General features: G+C 38.6%; 1 protein-coding gene across 4 annotated transcripts in view; it reads right to left on the minus strand.

The window, feature by feature from the left end:
- Positions 1-24,127, minus strand: part of PANK1 (pantothenate kinase 1) — a 101,751-nt gene that overhangs the window by 77,172 nt on the left and 452 nt on the right. For all 4 annotated transcript variants that reach the window (XM_023240708.2, XM_023240709.2, XM_019813530.3 and 1 more), the window contains exon 2: positions 19,228-19,370. The gene's annotated coding sequence lies outside the window, so the exon portion shown is untranslated. The remainder of the gene's footprint in view (positions 1-19,227; positions 19,371-24,127) is intronic.

Raw genomic sequence — 24,127 nt, forward strand, 5'->3', positions numbered from 1 at the left:
GCTGGGTATATATCCAAAGGAACTGAAAGTAGGATCTCAAAGAGATATTTGCATACCTGTGTTCCGAGCAGCACTATTCACATTAACCAAGAGGTAGAAGTAACCCAAATGTCCACCAATAGATGAGTGAATAAAAAAAATTGTGTGTGTGTGTGTATAAACAAAAAAAAATTGTGTGTGTGTGTGTGTGTATATATATAGTGTGTATATATATGTACACATATGTATATTATATTATATACATATATATGAATATTATTCAGCCTTAAAAAGGAAGGAGAACCCATCACAAGCTATAACATGGATGGACCTTAAGAACATTATGCTAAATGAAATAAACCAGTCACAAAAAGACAAGCATCGTAGAATTCTATTTATATGAGGTATCTAAATAGTCAAATTTATAGGAAAACAAAGTAGAATGGTGGTTACCAGGGGGTGGGGCAGGGGGAAGGAAGCGTTGTTCAATGGGTATAAAGTTTCAGGTTTGTAAGATAAAACTGTTCTGGAGATTTGTTTCATAACAATGTAAATATACTTACCACTACTGAATTGTACGCTTAAAAAGAGTTGAGATGGCAAATTTTATGTTACGCATTTTTTCAATCACAACACAATCTTTAATTTTGGAAAAAAGCAGGTTATAGTAGCTCCTCAAAAAATCCATTTTTAAACATAAAATATGTTTCCAATAAAGATAGAAAAGGAATAAAACTCATTTCAAATATTGCAAAGAAAAAGAAAAAGAAGGAAAATAATGCCAACATGCTCAATGATAAAGGACTGTTTTCTTTTTGTATTATACAAAATACAAGCACATGATACGCATACTTAAAATGGAGCGTGGAAGCAGATACATGTCCTAGAAATTCTTCGCTAAAAGCAAAGCAAGGTTTGCTTACATATTCTTTTTTTTTTTTTAATTTTTTTTTCAACGTTTATTTATTTTTGGGACAGAGAGAGACAGAGCATGAACGGGGGAGGGGCAGAAAGAGAGGGAGACACAGAATCGGAAACAGGCTCCAGGCTCCAAGCCATCAGCCCAGAGCCTGACGCGGGGCTCGAACTCACGGACCGCGAGATTGTGACCTGGCTGAAGTCGGACGCTTAACCGACTGCGCCACCCAAGTGCCCTTTGCTTACATATTCTTATATATTCTTATATATTCATACAGACACTGCCTTTTTTTTTTTTTTGAGAGAGAGAGAGCACTAGTGGGGGAGGGGCAGAGAGAGACAGGGAGGGGGAGAATCTCAAGCAGACTCTATGTGCAGCTCAGAGCCAACATGGGGCTTGATCTCACAACCGTGAGATCATGAGCTGAGCCGAAATCAAGAGTCAGATGCTTAACTAACCGAGCCACCCAGGCACCCCAAGACACTGTTTTCTTATGTATCCATCTGGAAGATGTAAACTTAAGTACCACAAAAGACCACCACAAGTGCTACCAATGCGGGTTGCATCTACAATTCATAAAAATGTCAACGAAATCATTTTCTCTTGAACTACATTTCATTTTTGAAATCCTTTTCCTGTTTTATCTTAAAAATTCATATGTATTTCTGGTTCTATTTCCTATGTCTGGGCTGGGTTTATTTTAGAGTGAATCTTCTCTTTCAATTTTGTGGAAAATTCCTATAAGAAGATATTTATCTTATGACATCCTCAAACCCCTGGCACTTAGCCACATATGCCACTGTTTCAGTTTGAGGCAAGATATGGAATCTAGATGAATGGATTTTCTGGAAGATAGTCTCTCTAGGGAACTAATTAAGTGACTTTTTAAAAAATTAATTAACTTTTAAAATGTTTTTATTTCTTTTTGAGAGAGCCCATGTGAGCGGGGTAGGGGCAGGGAGAAGGGGAAGGTGCACAGAATCCCAACCGGGCTTTGTGCTGATAGCAGAGAGCTTGATGAAGGGCTTGAACTCACAAACCAGGAGATCATGACCTGGGCCAAAGTTGGACACTCAACCGATTGAGCCACACAGGTGCCTCTGAATTTCTACTTTTTTTAAATAGGGGAAATGCTTATTTTATAACAATAAGCAAAAAAGAAAAAAGAGAATTCAATAATTGACCATTACTACAAAAGAAATGGGCAACGGTAATGATGGTGGAAATGTGAAACACATGTATACGATATCCCAAAAGAAAGAGATGAAAATATGAACAGTGGTATTCTTTGGGTGGTATATCTGCAGGAGAGTTTTTCTTTGTACTTTTAATTTTTTTGATTTTTTTTTCCCCACCATTTATGTGATATGTTTAAAATGTTTCATAAGGGAAAGTGAACTGGGGTAAACACAAAGATTGTGGGTCCCAGGGTCTCCCTTAATGTAAACCTGAACATTACAACCCCTATTTTGGCTGTTCAGAGGACTCACTCCACCTCCCCCATTCCTGCTTTTTTATTTTGAGTGTGTTTTTGACAGTTGAGGTCAGTATAAAAATACTACTGCACACAGAAAAATAAAGACCCAAAATTAAGTGGCTGTGTTCTCAGTGACTTAACTCCTTAGCCTTTAGAAAATTGATTTGAGTAATAACAAAAGTTGCAAGTAAATTAATTAATTTATTAGTATTACTTTTAAAAATTTTTAATGTTTATTATTAAGAGAGAGAGTGCAAGCAGGGGAGAGGCAGAGACGGAGGGAGACAGAGAATCCGCACGGTCGGCACAAAGCCTGACATGGGGCTCGAACCCACAAGTGGTGAGATCATGACCTGAGCCGAAGTCAGATGCTCAACTGACTGTGCCACCCGGGCGCCCCGCAAGTAAATTAATTTAGAGCAAAATAAAATTCTTGGTTGGAACAGGATTAAAACAAGTGTTGCATTTAGAAATATGAAATTATTGTTCAAAGGAATATAATTCAAAAATCCCCTGAAAGCACATCCACGTGTAAAAAGTCATTTTGTTTTACTTCTCCCTTACGTAATGCATGTATTACAAATTCGAGAAGGTGCTTGGGTTTGTTCCATTTAAATGCTCTTTGACAGTGTTGTCACTGTATTTCTGGCAAGCACCGCTTTACATAAGCATAAACCATATGGAAATGCCGAGATTAGAATAACTTGGATTCTATCCTTGGGACACGCTGTGTTTATCAGTATAACATGACGGATCGTCCCTCTGTGGGTGAGAGAGGTCCGGGTTTGGACTGCAAGCTCATCTCTGTGAAGACGCAAGTCCCAGGATCTCATCCACTGGTGATCTCCATCAGAGAAGCCAGGGGGCCACTCTCATTTGGGATCTGCAGCTGCTGCTCTCCCCTGCCCAGGGGCACCTGCCCCACAGCAACTGGGGCGCCCAGGGGTTCTCTTCAGGTGGTCTGCATAACCGCAAGAATGCTGTGGATCCTAGCTCTGCCTCTTACTACTGTGGGCTTTGGATCAGTCAGTGACCTCGTTTTTGTGGCAGGAAAATTTACTGAGAATCAATTTGTCATATTCTCCATATCCTCACCACTCCCTTGCCAAGAAGGGTCTCGGTATTTTCTTGCCTCAGAGTTTTTTTGCACAAGGAAAGCATCCATTTCCAGGGAGCAGCTTTTATTTTAGAAAAGTTTAAACTCTGCTAGATTCTGCTAGGTGTCCCTAGGAGAGGAGAAAGGGAGACTCTTTGAGGGTAACAGGAAGGAAGAGACAAACACCTCCCTGTCACCAAAAAAAAGGGATGCTCGGGGAGGCAGCCAGTGCTCAGAGAGGATAGCTGTGCGGCTGGAGATTCTGAACCCTAGGGACTGGGACTCCAACCTCTCAAAGATCTTTGACATCCTACATCGCACAGAACTGGGGTGTGTCCCAATCCAGCGGAAATTTTTCTGGTACAGAAAGTGGGCAACTAGCAGATAGATTCTTGTGCAAATCGCAGAGGGATGACAGGACAGGCCTTCTCTATGCTTCAGCATGCTGGGCAAGATCCAGAATCTTGCGAGGAAAGCCCCCTGAATGGTTTGGATGTCATTTCCTACAATTGTAGTGGAATCATGCTAGTTTTAATTAAATTAAAAAAATAAAATAAATGGGTATTTCTTACACATTTGGTATTGTGCATATTCCTGCTATGTGTGTCTGAGCCTCTATTTCTTCATCATGTCCTGGAGATCAAAACACTTGTCTCACAGGTTGAGGGGATTAAGCGAGGTTAACAGGTGAGGCCCAGAGAATGCTTAAGCGTATTTATTAGGTCCTCAGTTGCCGCTGATTCTCTGAAATATATCTATATATTTTTACTTGTTTCCAAGATGAGATTGCTTGTACAAATGGCAGAAGTTGGTACCAGAACTTATGGGAGGCCTTGGGCTAGGGAAGGTCAAGAGGTAATGTTTTTAATAGTTATGATAGCTACCATTTACTAAGAACCTATTATGGGCCAGACACTCCTGGACTATAAATCATGTCAGTGGTTTTTAAACTGTTCTGCGGAGTTGTGAGATTCGGTGGAGGGGGTCAGTAGCTGCAGTGGAGAGCAAAAGGGAGACCAATAAGTTCATATTCAGGGTCACCTTCTCTTCTTCAACTACATCAGTTTTGCTTTTACCTGTTTAATACATTGATCCTCTATATATGATTTTGTTTGAAATGTAGTATGTCTGTTAAACACATTTGAAAACTACAATGGGGTTGGATCCAGATGGCGGTAAAAACAAACACATGTTCATCTAGACTTCCTCTCCGGGCTTAACCCTAAAACGAATCTAAAGTGCATATATAAATATATATACAGATATTTGAAGATCATGCTGACTTACAAGATGACTTAATTACTCTCAATGGACTAAAAATTCTGCAGGAACTGGTGAAAGACAGAAAGTAGAACTGGGATGACATGGAGGGAGGGAACCATTGTCCAGTATTAGTGAAGACGGCACCTGTAAACTGTGAGAGAGGCTTCAGCTTGGGGAAAGTGGATATGGGGAACAGGAGGCAGTCCCAATCCAACATTTAGTATGATTTGGGTTAACATTACGGCAGTAGGTACAGTCAGGTTCCTTCTTCCAGCTGTGCTATGCAGCAAATAGCAAAGACAATTCCAATGAAAAGGACTACTTGGGCCTTACCAGCAGGGAAGTACCCAAGGGGCATTGTACCCCCAAAAGAAAATGGGAGTTCCAATGCCTACAGAAGTTGCTAATGATCTACTCAGTCAGGTAGTATGTCCTACCTCTCCCCTAGAACCATAAGAAGCAAAAAAAGGCGCTCAGACATATGGGCAGGCTAATAGGTAATTGAAAATGCAAACATGACACAACGAAGAATCATCAAACATTTGAAGAAAATCAAAGAGGAGTTCCAGAAGGACAGACTAAAGGGAATGGAGGAGAGAAAATAGTAAAGAAAAAAAAAAAGAATAAAATATCTCATTGTCAATGAAAGACAGGAAACTCCCAATGAAAGGGTCCATGAATGCCACTTAGAATGAACAGAAAAACAAAAAACCCTCAGATCACACCTAGACATTTGATGGTAACATTTTAGAAAACTAAGGATAGATGATATTTTAAAAAATTATCCTTATATAGGGGTGCTGGGGTGGCTCAGTTGGTTAAGCATCTGATTTCGGCTTAGGTCATGATCTCAGGGCTCGTGGGTTCGAGCCCCGTGTCAGGCTCTGTGCTGACAGCTCAGAGCCTGGAGCCTGCTTTGGATTCTGTATCTCTCTCTCTCTCTCTGGCCGTCCCACATTCATGCTCTGTCTCTCTCTTAAAAATAAATAAACGTTTAAAAAAATTATCTCTAGATAAGGAAATTAACAGTCAATGTAAGGCATATTATTTGGGAGAGGAAGAATATTATCTTTCATTAGAATTTTGTAAAAGTTACAGAAAAATCCTGAAATAACATAGGAACAGGGTCCATAAATTCAATTACATGCATCTAGTTCCTAGGGTCTGGTTCCCAATACAAAGTAAGGTGTCTTCTGGTGACATGTATCAGTGGGACAGACCTTTAATCATGTGCCTGGCTGAGATTTCCAGCACAGAACAGTGACTCCAGGCATTTCTCAGTTCACACCTGTTTCAGGGACTGATCACAGGAGACTGGATAATACGGACAACAGAGAGCCCACCGTTCCCATCCCTACAAGATGGAGCTGCTACTGTTTGCCTCCTCAGTGAGACTCTCTGTCCCTTGCATTGCATGCCTTTCCCGATTTCGCTCACCCCAATCCCAAAGCAGCGCTCCGTGGAGAATGGGAACCAATGGTCAGTCAGGGTATATATGGGTTCACACGATGGTGAGGATCAACTATTCCTTATAAGAGCAGCCAGTAGAGAGTTGGGTCATGAGCCAATGGGAAAAGAGGGGCAGTTCTGATGGGGAAGCAGTGAAGACAACAGGGAAAGGAAGGCTGGTGTGGCAGAGAGGCTGCAGGATAATGTTACCCAGGGCCTGGAAGTAGCAAGTTCTAGAAATAAAGAGGATAAGCTGAGTGCAGTATAGGAAATCAGATTTAGTTAGATCAAATAGGACAGATATGGGAAAATGCTCCCAATACAGTGTTAATTAGAAATAACATGGTCAAAAGTCCCCTGTGAATTTAGTTTGATCCTTGCGTATGTGAGTATTTTCTTTGTATCTGTTATATGCCTGCTACTGTGGGATGCTGAGCAGAGTAGAGAACAGGAATGAATGCACATGGTTTCCACCCTCATAGGGTTTACAGTTTTGGACAATAGATAGAGAGTAAACAAATGTTAAGAGTGATTATCACAGGTTGTAAGATAAAGGTGAGTTTATTTTCTTCTTTATAAGTAATATTTTCCATATATTCTGCATAGTTGTCATATGCCTTTTATAATGAAAGAAAAGCAATAAATCTTACAGACACTACAAAGAAACCAAAACAAAAGGAGACCAACCTATAGGGGGTCAACTGACATTCATCAGGCTAATAATAGTTTTATTTGTAAAACAAAATGCCAATTTTATTCACTCAGCTATCTTCAAGGTTTTATGATAGCAGCTGAGGATATACACAGAGGATTAGGAATAAATCCTTACTCACAAGGAAGATTAAAATATTGTTTATGGGGTGAATGGCAGAGGGAACTGAGGAAATGGTTAGCAGACAGATAACCAATTATGTCTCTTTGTCGAATAATGTAAAGGCTAATTAGAGGTGTATGTATTTTATAAAACCAGTGTAACTTGTTGTAGCATAACATTTTCTATCCTCCAATTTGGGAATGCTTCAATCTTTTGGATGAAGATTTAAGAGATACTCTAGTACCTATCAGCAGCATATTGCCAAAGGATCTCTTAAGCTGATAAAATCTGAAGAATGCTTATTATTACTGTGCAAGGTCAATTTATTAACTTCAAAAAGACCTTGTCCTACATTTTCCTTTTAAGAGTAGGGGAATGGAATAGTAATGATAGCAATTATATTTAATGAGCATTTATTCTGTGCCAGGCATTTTACATTAATTATCTTATTGGGTCTTCACAACAAACTTGAAGGTAAATAGTACAGGTCCACAATCTCTTATCCATAACCCTGGGGACCAGATGTATTTTGGAAATGAAACTTTTTGGAACTTATAAAGAAATTGGGAATATGGTACATACACTATTAATTTTGTAACATTCCAAATGGTTACAAAACTCATTATTTCTGCAGAGAGATGTATGAAAATTCACACTAAATGGAATAAAGGCCATAAATAATGTTACAATTTATTTAGATAGATAAATCCATTGGCAAATGAAATTTGTTGGTAAATAAATTTATTGGTAAATGGAATGGCGGGATAAATATAGGCCATAAGTACGTAAGCTTCTTATTTCTTTTGTTGCTTATGATAAATATTTTTTAGGGGTGCCTGGGTGGCTCAGTTGGTTAACCGTCCAACTTCAGCTCAGGTCATGATCTCACAGTTCGTGGGTTCGAGCCCCGCATCGGGCTCCGTGCTGACAGCTCAGAACCTGGAGCCTGCTTCTTCCTCTCTCTGCCCCTCCCCTGCTCATTCTCTCTCTCTCTCTCTCTTGCTCTCTCAAAAATAAATAAACACTAAAAAATTTTAAAAATACTTTTAAATAATATTTTAAATTTATATTTATGAAAATTAACCGATAACACATACAATAAATATTTATCACTTCTAGTTGTTTGAGAATCTTGGAGAAGAGGTTACACTGGTGGTATCCTTACCTATGAAACCAGGTTGGAGCTGGACGTTTGATGAGGAGCCAGGAATGGGATTCTCAAGTGATGAAGAGGCATTAACCACATAGGGCCTTTCTAAAGACTTTCCCCACTCTCACTGGTCTCCTTAACATAGGTTTCCGTCTAAGCAGTTTCTCTTTAATTGAATAAACGGCCATGATCTCTTGCTCACTGATAAATGCACATTGTTCAAGGCTAGCAATTAATCGATCACACATTTTCAGACTTTTTTCGCCCACACTCACGTCATCATCATTATTACTACGGTCTTCACACTGACCTGTACTTAACACCATCTCAGCAATTTCTCATCACTGAAAGAACACACAACAGATACATCATTTTCAATGTACAGCATTTCTTCCATGTCAGCTTCTTCCAACTTACTTACACTTCTGGCTGATAAACTTTTGGCATAAGTAATGAGTTTTGATAACATCTTCTCATCATAATCTCTGAATCCTTGAAAATCTTCACTGGCCAGGTCATTTTCAAACACCATTGGAGCCCAAAGCCTGTGCCAAGCATTAGTTAATGTTGACTTATCAACATCATTCCAAGCATTAGCAACGCGTCGATGGCATCTTTAAGACTAAATTTTTTTTTTTAAGTATTGAATTTTCGGGCATTTGTTAACTGAAGCAAATGTGCTGGCGAAAAAAAAAGTGATAGCTCTTCCTAGGGCATAGGGTTCCTTGGTCACAAGGCTGTATTTTGGATGTCATGTTAGAGGTGGGGGAGGATAGTAAATGCCAAAAACATTACTTTCAACAAGAATTTCAGGAAGGGGAAGTGCAGAATGGTTGTCTAAGAACAATAAAATTTTGCAATTGTCTTGCAGTCCAGCTTGCTTGCTGGGAGCTTGTACTTACTGAACCAATCAGAAAAGATTTCTCTTGTTACCCATGCTTTCCTGTTTGCATAATAATGCACAGGTAGACTGCACACAGCCTGTAAACATTTTGGATACAGGCTTTTTCCAGTCCCTGCCAATTTTGTCTCGTGTGTGCCTGCAGCATTAGCACACCCAACAGTCAACTTTTGCTTGGCATCTTTGAAATCTGCTGGTGCCCTTTTGTGAGCCATTGTTCAGGTTTTTCTAGAAACATAGTGCCAGTACAGAGCTGTTTCATCAGCATTGTGCATTTGTTCAGGGCTAAGGTTTTCATCAGATGTCACCTTAGCAAACCCACCAATGCAATTTTCAAGGGTTTCATAATCAGTAGGAGCTTTTTCACATATTTTAGGATGCTTGATACCGCGACACTTTTTAAATTTCTGCAGCCAGCCTTCTGAATATTCATCCTCACTTTCAAGGTTTAGTTCTCCATGGCACATTCTAGCTTGTTTCACAACCAACAAGCCAGCCAGTGGCGTGACTTTACTTCTTTGTTGTTGGATGCATTCAATCAACACACATGCAAGATCTTCATTTTTGGCCCTGGGCCGTGTGTTTCTATTTTTCACTAGTTCCTGGTGTTGACTGTCATCACACAATTTCAACAACTCGCCTTTCTGTTTCTTTAAGTCAGAGGTGGTGGTTTCCGCAGCACAGTCTTCAGTAACATGTCTCACAGACACACCATCATCGATCTTCCATTTTCTGAGCTATTGATAAAGCCTGATGGCTTCCTTTTCTTCTCACTGTTACCCGTATCTTTAATGCTTTGGGGAATGTTCACAGTAAAATGAATCCCTAAGTCACAGAGTGTCAGCAAACAGCAGAGGGTGTGTGTGATAACTATGAGTGCTGAGACATAACTGAGGCTTCAAGTCTGTCCATGGCCACCTCTGCTGCCAAACAGTCCCGGTGCCAAGCTGACAAAAATACTTGCAGGTTCCAGAGAGTTCTTGCCTTTTTTTTTTTTTTTAACCCTACTTAGGAATTGCAGAGTGCAGATTATGAAATTGTATTAAAAATATCGTTTTAATGATGAAAAGACTGAGGCTCGATTAGTAACTTGCCCAAGGCAATGCAACCACGCTTTGTCTTTTCTGCCTCTATTCAGTCTTCTAAAATCTGGTCACTTTGTTGGACAAAGGACTTTTGTTCTGGTATTATTGTCTGCCAGGATGATTTGGGTTGAAATATTTTTAGCAAAGGAACTTGATACTCTTGGCTGTTTGACTGGCACAGTCAATAACTGAGCCCCATGCTGAATAATGTGAGGATGTCTTGGCAAGAAATGGTTACAAATGCTAAATTTATAGTCATTGAATATAGATGTTTCTTTTTGTACCAAATTATCTGTTTGGTACTTATGTGCCTAGTTACTTATTGCCCCACAATGAGCAATCAGGAAAGATGAAAGAAAACCACTCATTTCCGATTACATCCCAAACACTCCCACAAATTTCCCTTAAATATCCACTCATTTGAAAGGTTTTTGGTTTGTTTTTTAACTGTTCTACAAATTATATATCCCAACTGTGACTCAGAATTATTGTTAATCAAGTTCAGAATTAAAACATATTTTAGGCACTCTACTAATATATTTCTTTCAACTCAGAATTCATGAGAATTTTGAAGGACTTCTGTGGGTTGGGCCCTATGTCACGTGTTATTTTATAAGTTCTTTTTGGATAGCCAGCTTTTCTTACTCATTCCCATCATTCCCATATTTGTTTATATCCTCATCAAACATTTAATACGAACTACATACAGGTTTCCCCTGCTATCTGAAAGTAGCATTCCTATGAAATCTTTTGAAAGCCAAATGGCATAAAGCATAGAAACAATTACCATTAATTTATATGGAAAATTTTTTGAGTGTTCCCAGACCCCAGAAATAACCTCTCTTAGGCTTTTCTGATACCTTAGGATATAGCTGTCAAATGTACAGAATAAATCTAGATGAAGCACAGATGCTCCCAAACAGTTCAAAGCTACGGCCGATGAGATGTTGAGTGTAGTTTCTGAAGAAGGCGCTTGGTGGCGCCACTCTAGTTGCCGGGGCTCGTGCTGCTTCTGTAAGGGCTTAACTGCCAAACAGCTGAACACTATTTTCGCTTTTTCTCATGACAGCAAAAATCCTCTTTGGATTTCCTTTCTTTTCTTTTTAAGTTTATTTATTTATTTTGAGAGACAGTGAGAGAGAGCACGAGGACGTGGGGGAGAGGGAAGGGGCACAGAGTCAGACTGAGGGCTCGAACTCCTGAACCCCGAGATCATGACCTGAGCAGAAATCAAGGGTTGGTCACTTATCTGACTGAGCCACTCAGCCACTTCTGGATTTCTTTTGGTTAGTGAAAACAGTGCTAATATAGATCTTTTGTAAAAGTGAAGTGCAAAACATGAACTTTTGAAAAAGGGGGGGGGGGTGCCTGTATTATAGAAGGCTGAAGACTTTTGATTTGGTCCCAAGTCCTTCTCTCTTTTCCCGTTAGGCACAAGCATGGTTCTTAGGGCGGAGGGGTTTATGGAATGAGTTAAAGCACAGGTCCTGTCATCCCAGAAGAGTTTATACAACCTACTAGATAAATACGAGAGTGTATAAAATCCAATGAGGATTCTCTCCCTTAGGAGTGGAAGAGATCATATTCGTTAGGTGGGGTTACGTCACTCTCCTATTATTTTCCAACACTGGTCTCTCCTGTTAGATTGTAATAATAACTACTATTTAATGGGTGTTTTTGTCTGCCAGGCTGGCACAGAGAGAAGCTGGCATTTAAGAAGCATCAGATTCAGAAAGGTGTGTTGACCTTGCCTAATGTCACAAACTTCAAACTGACAGAGCTTGGAATCCACCCATCTATTTGACTATAACGCCCTACCTATTTTTCTTACTTCAACATACTCTTTCCTTTTTCTTGACCAAACATTCTGCATTCTCACTTCTCCCTTCACTGTAGTTTAATCTCCTACTTTATGGTGCATTGTTCCAAGGAGTAAACATCTCCTGGTTGCCCAACAAAAGAACAATTCAAATGACTGGTTTTGGGGAAGCCTCCTTGAACAATTAACCAAAACACATAGAAACCTACCTGATGCTTGTCTTTCTTCTATGGATTTCTATTAAGAGTTAAGCGTTGCTTTGGAACCAGAGTATTTTGGCCAGTAGTGTTGGGATATTCTGAATTAAATTAGAATGGACAGTGAAATGACTGTGCCTCTGGCTTTTTTTGGAGTCTATCAAAGAATGCTCTTGGGAGAGAGTTCTATGACAGCAAATCAAAGAGCTTAAAAAAAAGCCCACCTTAGCACTTGTCATTAGCTGGAAAGAAAAGCATCACCAAATAGCCTGAACAGTAGTGGTAGCAATGCTGATTATTTCTTAGTGTAACAAATGTTTTTTAGAAATACCAATTTTTAAAAGAGACATTGGGTAGCACTCACAGATAAAATTTTTACAAGGTTTCTCTCAGATTAGTTATATATCAGCCAATAAAGTAGTGAAACCTATTTTATCAAACTGGATCATGAGATACTTATTCTGATTATACTCAATTCCTATTTTATTTCATCCTCTGAATTATTTTTTACCATCTCCCCATAACAACACCTGAATTTGCCAGCTGCTGGACCAATTAGTTATTAGCTATGTGACAGACATTGGCTATCTGCTCATCAACTGGGTTTCCTCTTCCTGAGCGGTAGGAATCTCAGTGTGTAGGAAAACCGCGTTTCTCATTCTCCCCTGCAGTTAGACTGGGCTCCTTCCAAAGGAATATGAGCAGCAGGAATGTACACGACTTGCAGGCCTAGTTCTAAATCCTTCTGGCACCCTTATTCAAGCGGACTCTCTGCCTTCAGATGGGTCCGCAGAGGTCAATACTGCAGATTACCAACTGAGAGGAACCAAGCCAGTATTTTCAAGGCAGTTGCCCAGCACAGTCACCCTACTCACAACGGGGCTATGTATGAAATGAATGAGGAATAAACCAGTTGGAGCTGTTGTTTTACAGCAGCTAGCTTTAATTACCCTAATTAGCATATACCTTTATCTTCTATTAAACACAAAAAAGTTTGGTTGTGATGTCTAATGCAATTAATGACTACCTCTGAGTTTTAAGCATGCTTTGTATTATATTAAAAAATTTAATATGAGTTCAAATTATACATCTGTACGTTTCCTAAAGAATATCACACCTATTCCCCGACTCTTGCTTCATCAGTAACTTCTAGTTTTAGCCAAATACTACATTGCCAAAACTGCAGATGAATAAAAAATGTACTACTTTGTTTCAATTAACTAATGTAAAATTAATTATATTAGACCTGTATCATTTTAATATTGATTGCTTTTGGAAATATACAACACAGATTCTATAACTTCTCAGTGTTTTTGATACTATTCCTTAAAACAGACGTTAAGACAGTTATTTAAATTGAAAAATAAAATCAGACTTTTTCCGACAAAATAAATCTTACAATGTTCGTACAAACTGATAAGTCTGACAGTGAGGACTGGCTTTGTCAATTATGTTATATGACATTTTTCCATACATTCAGTAAATGAAACCTTAAAGATTTTGACATAAATATATTTCAAACATATGATGAAAGAAATTTTATAAAAAATTTTGCATTTGCACAGACATTGAAATATTTCCATTTTTACTGAGTATATTGGTTTAAATGAGTGGTGCCGAGTAAAAGAGTAAAAGATGCAATTAATAGTCACTTGTTAATTTTTGATAAAGCCTTTTTGGTGTAGTTTAAGAGTTTGAGACTCTAGGGGCTCACTCGGTTAAGCGTCTGACTTCAACTCAGGTCATGATCTCCCGGTTTGTGAGTTTGAGCTCCGCATCAGGCTCTGTACTGACAGCTCAGAGCCTGGAGCCTGCTTTGGATTCTATGTCTCCCTCTCTGTCTGCCCCTTCCCCACTCACGCTCTGTCTCTCTAAAAAATAAACATTAAAAAAAACAAAGTTTGAGACTCTAACGTCCGTATAATAAAACTCTTTTAAGGTTTACATAATTAAAAAATTTTTGATGTTTATTTAGTTTTGAGAAAGAGAGAGAGAGCTAATTTACAGCTTTCAACAAAATTAAAATAGGACCTAATTGAACTGTTAGGTGATAAGTCTTTAAAAATAATCTCAGATAATGAGTCAGTCTTGTATTTGGCATGTAATTTGAAAGAAGTTTAAACAATTTGGTGATGTTGTCATAAAGTCTTTCTACTCCTACATTATTTTTGTGTACAAGGCAATTATATGCTTACATATATAAAAATGAAAAGCAGCAATAGAAGTGGTACTCTTTTCCATTTTAGATATAATATTCTTCCATGAGCACATGAACTAATGGAAAAATAAATCCCCATTAATCCTTATAAGAGGTATATTTCTGAAAAATTCTACTTAGCTGTTTAGTAACTACCAAAAATATTTAATGTATTTATATTGTTTTAACTACTTGAATAATAATGATGATGATGATGATAATAATCATGTTAACTACAGAAGTGTGTTTTTAACTTAGAGGGAATAAAAAAAATAAAATCTGTATAAGAATTTTTGTTTGAGAGACACGATAAGGTATTAATAAAAGCCTTTTGAACACAAACCCTTCATTAGGGTAAATTTATATTAGGGTAAAATTCTGGGAGAAATGGAATAACAGGAGTTCTGGAAATAAAAAGGAAACAATGCTAATTTTCTGATTGCAAAAGATGAGCTTATTCATGTATTTAAAAAAAATGTGTGCTAGTCTTGAAGTTGCTAACATGAGATCATACTATACTAATTATTTATAACTTGGTATTTTTTCTTGCATATCTATTTTAAAAAATTGGCTATTTGTGCTGTGTATTCATATTCTGGCTCTGCCATTTACTAATGATGAATGCTTGGGTGTGTCACTTAATTTTTCAGAACGTTGTTTTTTCCCCCCATATAAAATGAAAAATTTGAACCAGATCATTGGGCCCCTTATGTCCCTAATATTCTATACCTCTGTGACCAAAGGCTCAGAAATATTCCTTTAGATAACTGAAAACAAAAATTATATAAGTATGCATTTTTCTTCTTCCTTCTCATTTTCCTTCTTCCCTCCCTCTCCTTCCTCCCAATATCACTAAGGCCTTGTTGATGTATATCAAAGATTGTATTTTTTAAGGAATTTATTGAAATTGGTCTCATTATTTATCAATTAATTATGGTAATGTAATGGCTTCCCTTAACCAAAAATAGTCATACTATTCATACCATCATTATTTTCCCTAGTAATTGAAATCTAAAAAGCACAATATTTCCCATAATAAAAAGATCATATTGGCATGATCCTACTTTCTCCTGAGGAAACTAGAATCTTGAAATAGCTCATCAAAATAAAACTTTTTGGCATAGATAAATGCACCAGAAAGCCTATAATTATTGTTGAATATGTATGTGAGGTCCACTAGCACTGCCCTGTGCTATTTTCAAAACAATGCAAGATATGATCTATAAATAGTGCCATTTTGGTTTTAAGTAATTCCATTTTGGCAACGGAATGCTGTGGTTTTTCTTATTTGCTATGTTATAAGCAGAAACAAAAGGTCTTGAAATGTTAGTGCTGAGCTTTTCTTTCTTGCCACACACTTCCATGTAGTTAGATCTATCTGCATCGACTCGTAGACGACTGAGATTGTTAGATTAGGGATACAAAGAGAAGGAAACAGTTAATATCCAATTGACTGACTTCCAAAAAAGGACAGAGTTAAAAAGAGAGAGCTCATGTGAAGAGATGGTTGCTGGCTGTTGCAGACCACCCCCAACATTTGAGTGAGTGTGCCACTCTGTGTAGAGGAGCCTTAAGTCCTGTTGTGATCACTGGCAGGCCTTTGCACTTGGCTTCTTGGATCACCCAAGTGAAGGATGCCCACCTGTGCCCTAAGATTTTGCTAGGCTCCCACTTAAACTGCTGCTCTCTGTGGATTTCACCCTTGCCAATAGGACACACTTTTCAAAACACTGTGAGTTGCTTTACCACCAGAGGATGCTGAAGATGAAATAGAAGCAGAAGCCCCAGCTTTGGCACTTGGAAGGGTCTAGACAGTGGGAAACCCATTCCTGGTTAAATGTGTATATATTTTTATTAGCAAATAGTAGGGTCTTAAGATTAATGAAATGGCATATAAGAATGTACACAGCATTAATTCATGTATACATTCAAATAATAAACTTTTATTGAATACCTAATGAAAACTTATAATAGCTCATATTTTGAACCAGGCCCTGTGCCTGAGTACTAGGGATACTGAAAAAAGAAAAAGAAAAAGTAAAAGCTACACCATCATTGTCTTCAGGGACATTATAGGACATTAGAGGTACATAGAACACCTGCAAGAATTCATTCACTGAACAAGTATTTATTGAGCAGCTACTATTTACCAGGCACTGTTGGAGGTACTAGGGATATAGTGGTGAATAAGATGGATGAGATCCCTGTCTCGTAAGCTTACACTGTGGTGGGGAAGACATAGCATCAACAGATAAGGTAATTTCAGTTATTGTAAGTGCTACAAAGAAAGTAAAATAGGCCACTGTGGTAGAAAGTAACTGGTTGGGGGTGGGGTGAAGGGAGCAGCTTCAGGTAGGGTGGGCAAGATAGCCTCACTGGGGAAGGTATGTTTGAGATGAGCGCTGAATAATGAGAAGGAGTTAGTCATGCCAAGACCTTTGGAAAGAACAGATAGAGGGAAAAGTGCAGAAGCTCTCAGACAAGTACTAGTCCAGTGTGTTCTGGAAAGACGGCCAACTGCACTGTCTCTGCAGGCTCAGAAGTGGGGAGCCTCGTTCACTAAGGAGGTGATGGGGCCATATAGCTTGACACACAATAAGTGCTTAAGAAAGGAATGCATCTTTCCTCTGACATATGACCTTAAAAAATGTTTATTATAAATTTAAAGAATTTATAATGCCCTCCCTCGCTCTACGACTCCAGTCCTGCTTCCCAGAGGCAGCCACTCTTACAATTTGTTTTTACTTCTTTTGGTAATTACCATACATATCTTTGATGTATATCAAAGATATATATGCTCCCAATGTTATTTCTTCTTGTAATAATTATAGATATTAACTATTCACTTCCTACAATGACAAACATTTGGCTCAAGAGTCTTATGGTTATTCTTTCTTTCTCTACTGGTTACCTCTGCACCTTACATAGTAAACTTCTATGTCCCGATCCTTCATCTCTGGACTCCCACACTGTAAGAAAGACTGAGAAGTTATAGACCTGGCCCTTCCTGTTGCTTCTCTTCCTCCACTTTTCCCTCCATGTCTCTACAACCTCCTATGGCTCACAGAATATAATTCTGCGTCTCTTTAACATATCACACAGGGCCCTTTAGGATCAAGGCCCAGACGAGTTTTTTCACCTCCTATGGTTATTCATGTTAGTGACGCTCACAGTCCTACTGAACTACGTGTTCACAGTTTTTGTAAACTTTTGTGTGCTCGTGTCTTTGTTCTCGTTGCCTCATGTTTTCATTGCCTAAAATGGCTTCCCTCTGCGGTTCACTGCAAATCCCACTCATTCATTTTAGTCTACATGGCACTTGAAGAAATCTTCCCCTGTTGGGGCACCTGGGTGGTTCAGTTGGTTAAGCATCCTACCCTTGATTTTGGCTCAGGTCATGACCTCACGATTCATGGGTTCAAGCCCCGTGCTGTGCTCTGTGCTGATAGCACTGAGTCTGCTTGGAATCCTCTCTCTCCTCCTCCCCTGCTTGTATACACTGTCTCTGTCTGAACTAAATAAACTTAAAAAAAAAATCTGTTAAAAAAAAAAGAAATCTTCCCTGGTAGATGACATTTATTAAATCAAAACATATTTGAGTGGCTGTTTCATGCAAGGCACGGTCATAGATGTCAGGGCTATAGTGGACCAAGACATATACCCATGAGCTCATATTCTAGTGACTTAAGAAGAAGCAGGCTTAATAAAAATAACTACCATTATGAGACCTATTTTACTAAATAACTCACAGACACTATTTTAATCCTCACAACTTTGAGACTTGAAGAAGTGAAATAGTCTTCCTGAGGTCACTTCCTATAAATAACAGAGCTTCTATTGAAACTCAAATCTGTCTGACTTCAGAGCTGTTACTCCAAAGCTGTATTCGCTCTGCTCTTACTACTTTTTGTACACTTCTATCATATCGTTTGTCATATTTGTTTTGAAATTGTGCACGAGGTTCCCCACATAAACCACAGGGCATAAAATGTTATTTGTGTGACTATTTTATCAGATGGTACAAAAGTAGTACCACACTAGATGCACAGGAGAGAAATTAATGCATTCACACATTGGGTGACTTAAGAAATTAAAGATTAAATCTTTCTTGAAATCTCAGACTGATAAGGCCTTGCTTTAGACTGAAGGCTCCTTGAGGGTAGCAACATTTGCTGCATAGCATGTGCTTGACAAATTTTGGTTAAACCTGTCATTCAAACCTCTGTAATCAATACATACTCAGTTTCTGGATTGAAAAACTATGTTAGTCGTATTTTTGGAGGTGGCTTTGCACAGAAGCTAGGCACTCGGTCTTCTTTTAATAGAATTACAGGGGTGTTGATCTAAGCTTTGAGAGGCAGTAGAATACAGTGGTTAACTGCCAGACTACCCAGATTCCAATTCCAACCCCACTGTTTACTGTTGATGTATATTTAAAAAGTGACTATTTCACACACGCCAGGCACTTTTATAAGTACTTTACAAATAGTACCTGAATTAAACTTAACACCTTTAAGTTAACTTCTACGACAACTTTACTATTCTTTAATAGCTCCATGCCCCAGTTTTCTCTCCTGTTAAATGGGGATAGTAACAACAACGAAATACCTCACCCAGTTATTGTTAAGATTGAGTATAAAAGTGCTCGGAATACTATCTGGCACATGGAAAGTTAGCTATGATTGGTAGCTCTTACCAGCAGAGGCTGTGACGAGGGAAGGAAATCAGCTTGATGTAACTTAACAATTCCCTCTTATGCTAATGATCACTTCAAGGGCACAGATGGAATTATTTGGACTTGGGACTAAATCTGAAGTTGGCTCTGTTTTTACGGGAAAACGCAGTGGCTGGTGCCGAAATGGCAAGTACAGGAAAAAATACCTCTGAAATCTTCCAGTTTTCTGTATCAGCTCTGCCACGTCCCAAGTCCACGTTATCATCTCTTGCTGGGATGGCTGCAAGTCTCCTAACTGGTTCAGTGACTCTTCTTTAGCTGTCTCTGTTTGCCGCTCCAGGAGATTAACCTTTTCAAAACACAGAGGCAAATCGGATTGGATGGTGCTCATGCCGAGAACGGTCTACTTGCTTCTCATCGCTTTTAGAATAAGGACCCAAATCAGTACTTTGTTGACTGCGTCTTGTAGGATCCAGCCTTGGCCCGTTCCCACCAAACCTGCTTCTGGCTATCCCTCCCCAGGGTCTTCAACTCAGCCACATCAGCCTTCATTCACTGTTCAACAAATATTTATTTGATCACCATGGATTTACATTGTCATTGAGGATATATCTGAGACCAGTTGAAACAGTTCTTTGTACTCATAGAGTTTATATTTGAGGAAGCGGGGGAACAACAAAACCCAGACAAATATGCAAATAAAAAAGAGGGCCCACTGAGATAAGGTGGACAGGAAGTCTTCTCTAAGAACACACCATTACAGAGAAATCTAGAGGAAGAGCCCTGAGCCACACAATGATGGGGAGGAGAGACATCGGATACAGGGATCAAGCTATGCAAAGGTTCATATATACTAGAGAGAACCTGGTGTGTTTAAGGTGCCCAGAGCAGATTCCCTTACTGCACAAAGAGAAGAAGGGAGTGAGGTTGGCTGGACGGTGATACTTGCAAGGCCTGGTAAGGAATTAGAAATTTTTTCCTTTTTCTTTTAGAAAGTCTCAGAGTTATTTTTAAAAATAGAAATCATGGCACAATGTACATGATGATACCTTTCACCTCGATCCACCAATTACTAACTTTTTACCACATTTGCTTTTTTTTGTCCTATTTTCCCCATTCTCTCTATTCTTTCATTCCCTCTCACGTTCTATTTTGGTTTTGTTTCATTTTTTTGCCAAATCTTTTGAAGGTAAGTTGCTGAATACCAAAGCAAGTATCTTCTTCAGTCTTCTACAAAGCCATGCATTATCACATGCAAAAAAATCTCATACTGATTCAGTATCACCTAATATATAGTCCATATTTAAATTTCTCCATTATCCACAAAATGTTTCTTTGTAGTTACTTCTTCCTCTCTTTTTTTTAAATTTTATTTTTTAAAATTTACATCCAAATTAGTTAGCATATAGTGAAACAATGATTTCAGGAGTAGATTCCTTAATGCCCCTTACCCACTTAGCCCATCCCTGCTCCCACAACCCCTCCAGTAACCCTCAGTTTGTTTTCCATATTTATGAATCTCTTCTGTTTTGTCCCCCTCCCTATTTTCATATTATTTTTGTTTCCCTTCCCTTATGTTCATCTGTTTTGTCTCTTAAAGTCCTCATATGAGTGAAGTCATATGATTTTTGGCTTTCTCTAATTTCACCTAGCATAATACCCTCCAGTTCCATCCACATAGCTGCAAATGGCAAGATTTCATTCTTTTTGATTGCCGAGTAATACTCCATTGTATGTATATACCACATCTTCTTTATCCATTCATCCATCGATGGACATTTGGGCTCTTTCCATACTTTGGCTATTGTCGATAGTGCTGCTATAAACATGGGAGTGCACGTGTCCCTTCGAAACAGCACACCTGTATCCCTTGAATAAATGCCTAGTAGTGTAATTGCTGGGTCGTAGGGTAGTTCTATTTTTAGTTTTTTGAGGAACCTCCATACTGTTTTCCAGAGTGGCTGCACCAGCTTGCATTCCCATGTAGTTACTTCTTTAAAAAAAAATCTGTGACCTGTCAGAAGGGCTAACATTAACAACTCAGGCAACAACAGATGTTGGCAAAGATTCAGAGAAAGAGGATCTCTTTCGCACTGCTGGTGGGAATGCAAACTGGTGCAGCCACTCTGGAAAACAGTATGGAGGTTCCACAAAAAATAAAAATAGAACTACCCTACGACCCAGCAATTGCACTACTCAGCATTTATCCAAGGGATACAGGTGTGCTGTTTCGAAGGGACACATGCACCCCCATGTTTATATCAGTGCTATCAACAATAGCTAAAGTATGGAAAGAGCCCAAACGTCTATCAATGGATGAATGGATAAAGAAGATGTAGTATACACACACACACACACACACACACACACACACACACACAATGGAGTATTACTCGGCAATCAAAAAGAATGAAATCTTGCCATTTGCAACTACAAGGATGGAACTGGAGGGTATTATGTTAAGCGAAACTGGTCAGAGAAAGACAAAAATCATATGACTTCACTCATATGAGGACTTTAAGAGAAAATACAGATGAACATAAGGGAAGGGAAGCAAAAATCATATAAAAACAGGGAGGGGGACAAAACATAAGACACTCTTAAATATGGAAAACAAAGAGAGGGTTACTGGAGGGGTTGTGGGAGAGGGGGACGGGCTAAATGGGTAAGGGGCATTAAGGAATCTACTCCTGAAATCATTGTTGCACTATATGCTAACTAACTTGGATGTAAATTAAAAAAATAAATTAAATAAAGATAACAAAAAAATCTGTGAACCAATCAAGATTTATGAATTTCATTTGTAAGTTTTGTCTCCTGACTAAAGCAGTCCTTTACCTTGTTTTTTTCTTTTTCCCTGACACTGACATTTTTTCCCTGACGCTTTTTGAAGAACCTAGGCCTGCTGTCTTGTAAAGTGTTCTATATTCTTTTCATTTTGTTTTGTTTCCTCATAATTAGACTTAAACATTTCTGGCACAGGTATCATTAGGTGATAGATCACTCCATCATTGGTGATACTAAAGTTTCCTCATTTGGTTAAGGTATGTCCAATAAATAAACCTCTACATTGTAAAATTCCCCTTTCCCTTCTAATTATGAATTACTCTCTAGGACATTCTTTGAGATAGTGTTAATGTCCTGTTCCCCAACAACCTTCCAGCCAATGATTTTAGCATCTTTTATCCATTGTTTTAGCATGTATTCATAAGGCTTACTCCTATCAATTTTTACATTGGGAGTTGCAAAATGGAGATTTCCCATTTACTGCTTCATTTGTATTCATTAATTGACATTCTTGTGTAAAGAACTTTTCATTTTTATTCCATCTCTCCTTCTGTCTCTCATGGAAAGAATGTTAAAAAAACGAAATCTGTTTCAATCTCTCACCATCATTATTCTTTTTGATGCTCAAATTGTTCCAAGTATGGTCAACAGAGGCTCCTTTAAGCTAGGTCCAGTATCCTTTGAAATGACTCTGTGAATCTCTAAGGACTTCTTTGCTTTCTGACAAGAGTGTTCCAGGTTTGCTTTGTAATTCCTTGCTCCGGATGAGAAGCAGCCTTCTCTCCAAGGAGCACTGATTCATTTTAGGGATGAGAATGGTATTTAGAAACCACTTGGGCGGCTTGGTGCTAGTGTGCTCATTGTTACTGGGGTGTCAGAGTTTCTATGCCTCTAAACCCTGGCAATGGACCAATTGAGATTAAAAAAAAAAAAAAAAAGAAATCACAACTTTATTCTACTAATGCCGATTCAAATCCAACACTCTGGGATTCTTCCTTAGCTTCTATCATTCCGTATTTGTTATCTCCCTTCTCCCACAGTGAGAAACTTGGTTCCAAACAACATGAGTATATTCACTCGTTTGCTTTTTCCAATAATGCATGCATAGTAGTTTCAAAACTACTCTACCAATACCCTTTTCAACATCAAACTTACTAAGTGAAGTTATTGATTTCTTTGTACTTTTTGCTCTTATGCTGTATTCCAGAACTCCTAACCCCAGTTCATGGAGTACTGTACTCAAGTAATTGAATGAACTCTGTATGGTTGTGCTGGCATTTTGATACACAGGTATGTTCAGGTCTTTTTTGTATTAAGTTTTAGGGCTTGCTTTTATTTCCACTGTTTTAGACAATGTTTTGAAAGGGCAAAACTATATTTAAAAAAACAAAAGGTTATTCAGAGAAATCAAACTGCCATCACTAATCCTTGCATAACATTCCCACCCCCCATAGGTGACCATTTTCAGCTAATTTTCTTATTTAGTTTTTGAGTTTATCTCTTAAAAAACAAGAAAAAAATGTGTGTGTGTGTGGTATATATTTAGAGTTTCATTTTTCCTTTCTTACACAAAAGTTAGTGTATTTTGTATATTCTTTTGCATCTGTTTACTAAAAAATATAAATATGATTTTCTTAAACATTTTTAAAAAATGTTTATTTATTTTTGAGAGGGAGAAAGAGAGACCGTGAGCAGGGGAGGGTCAGAGAGAGAGACACACACAGAATCTGAAGCCGGCTCCGGGATCTGAGCGGTCAGCACAGAGCCCCACGCCAGGCTTGAGCTCAGGAGCAGTGAGATCATGACCTGAGCTGAAGTCGAAGTTTCAACCGACTGAGCCACCCAGGCGCCCCTCATTCAGCTGCGTTTAAATCCCAGCTCCCCCATTAATAACCATATGCTTTTTGGCAAATTACTTAACTATATGAAGTCAGCTTCCTCAGAATCTATAAAATGGGGATGATAATGTTATTTACCTCAAAAGGTTGTTCTCAGGGTCGGTAAGACGATCCATTTTATATGCTTAGCACCAGCACAAGGTAAACGCTCAATTAACCTTAGCAGTTATATTTTTCTTTAAAATCAAGTACACCAGGGAGAGACGGCCTCAGTAATAAATGCTTGACATGAATATTACAGCACCACACTCGGAAGAAGAGGATCACTTTAAAAGAGGCAGAGGAGGCTGTACTGGCTCTGAACATTTTGGGCAAAGACCTTGCCTATGCATGGAATTTAGACTGTCAAAGCACAGCGCCTCGCAGCGGTAGGTCCTTTATACTCTCAGAATGAGAAAGAAAGAAAAAAAGAAAGGAAGGA

This window comes from Felis catus, chromosome D2 (assembly GCF_018350175.1).
Source record: "Felis catus isolate Fca126 chromosome D2, F.catus_Fca126_mat1.0, whole genome shotgun sequence".
NCBI classification, from domain to species: Eukaryota; Metazoa; Chordata; class Mammalia; order Carnivora; family Felidae; genus Felis; species Felis catus.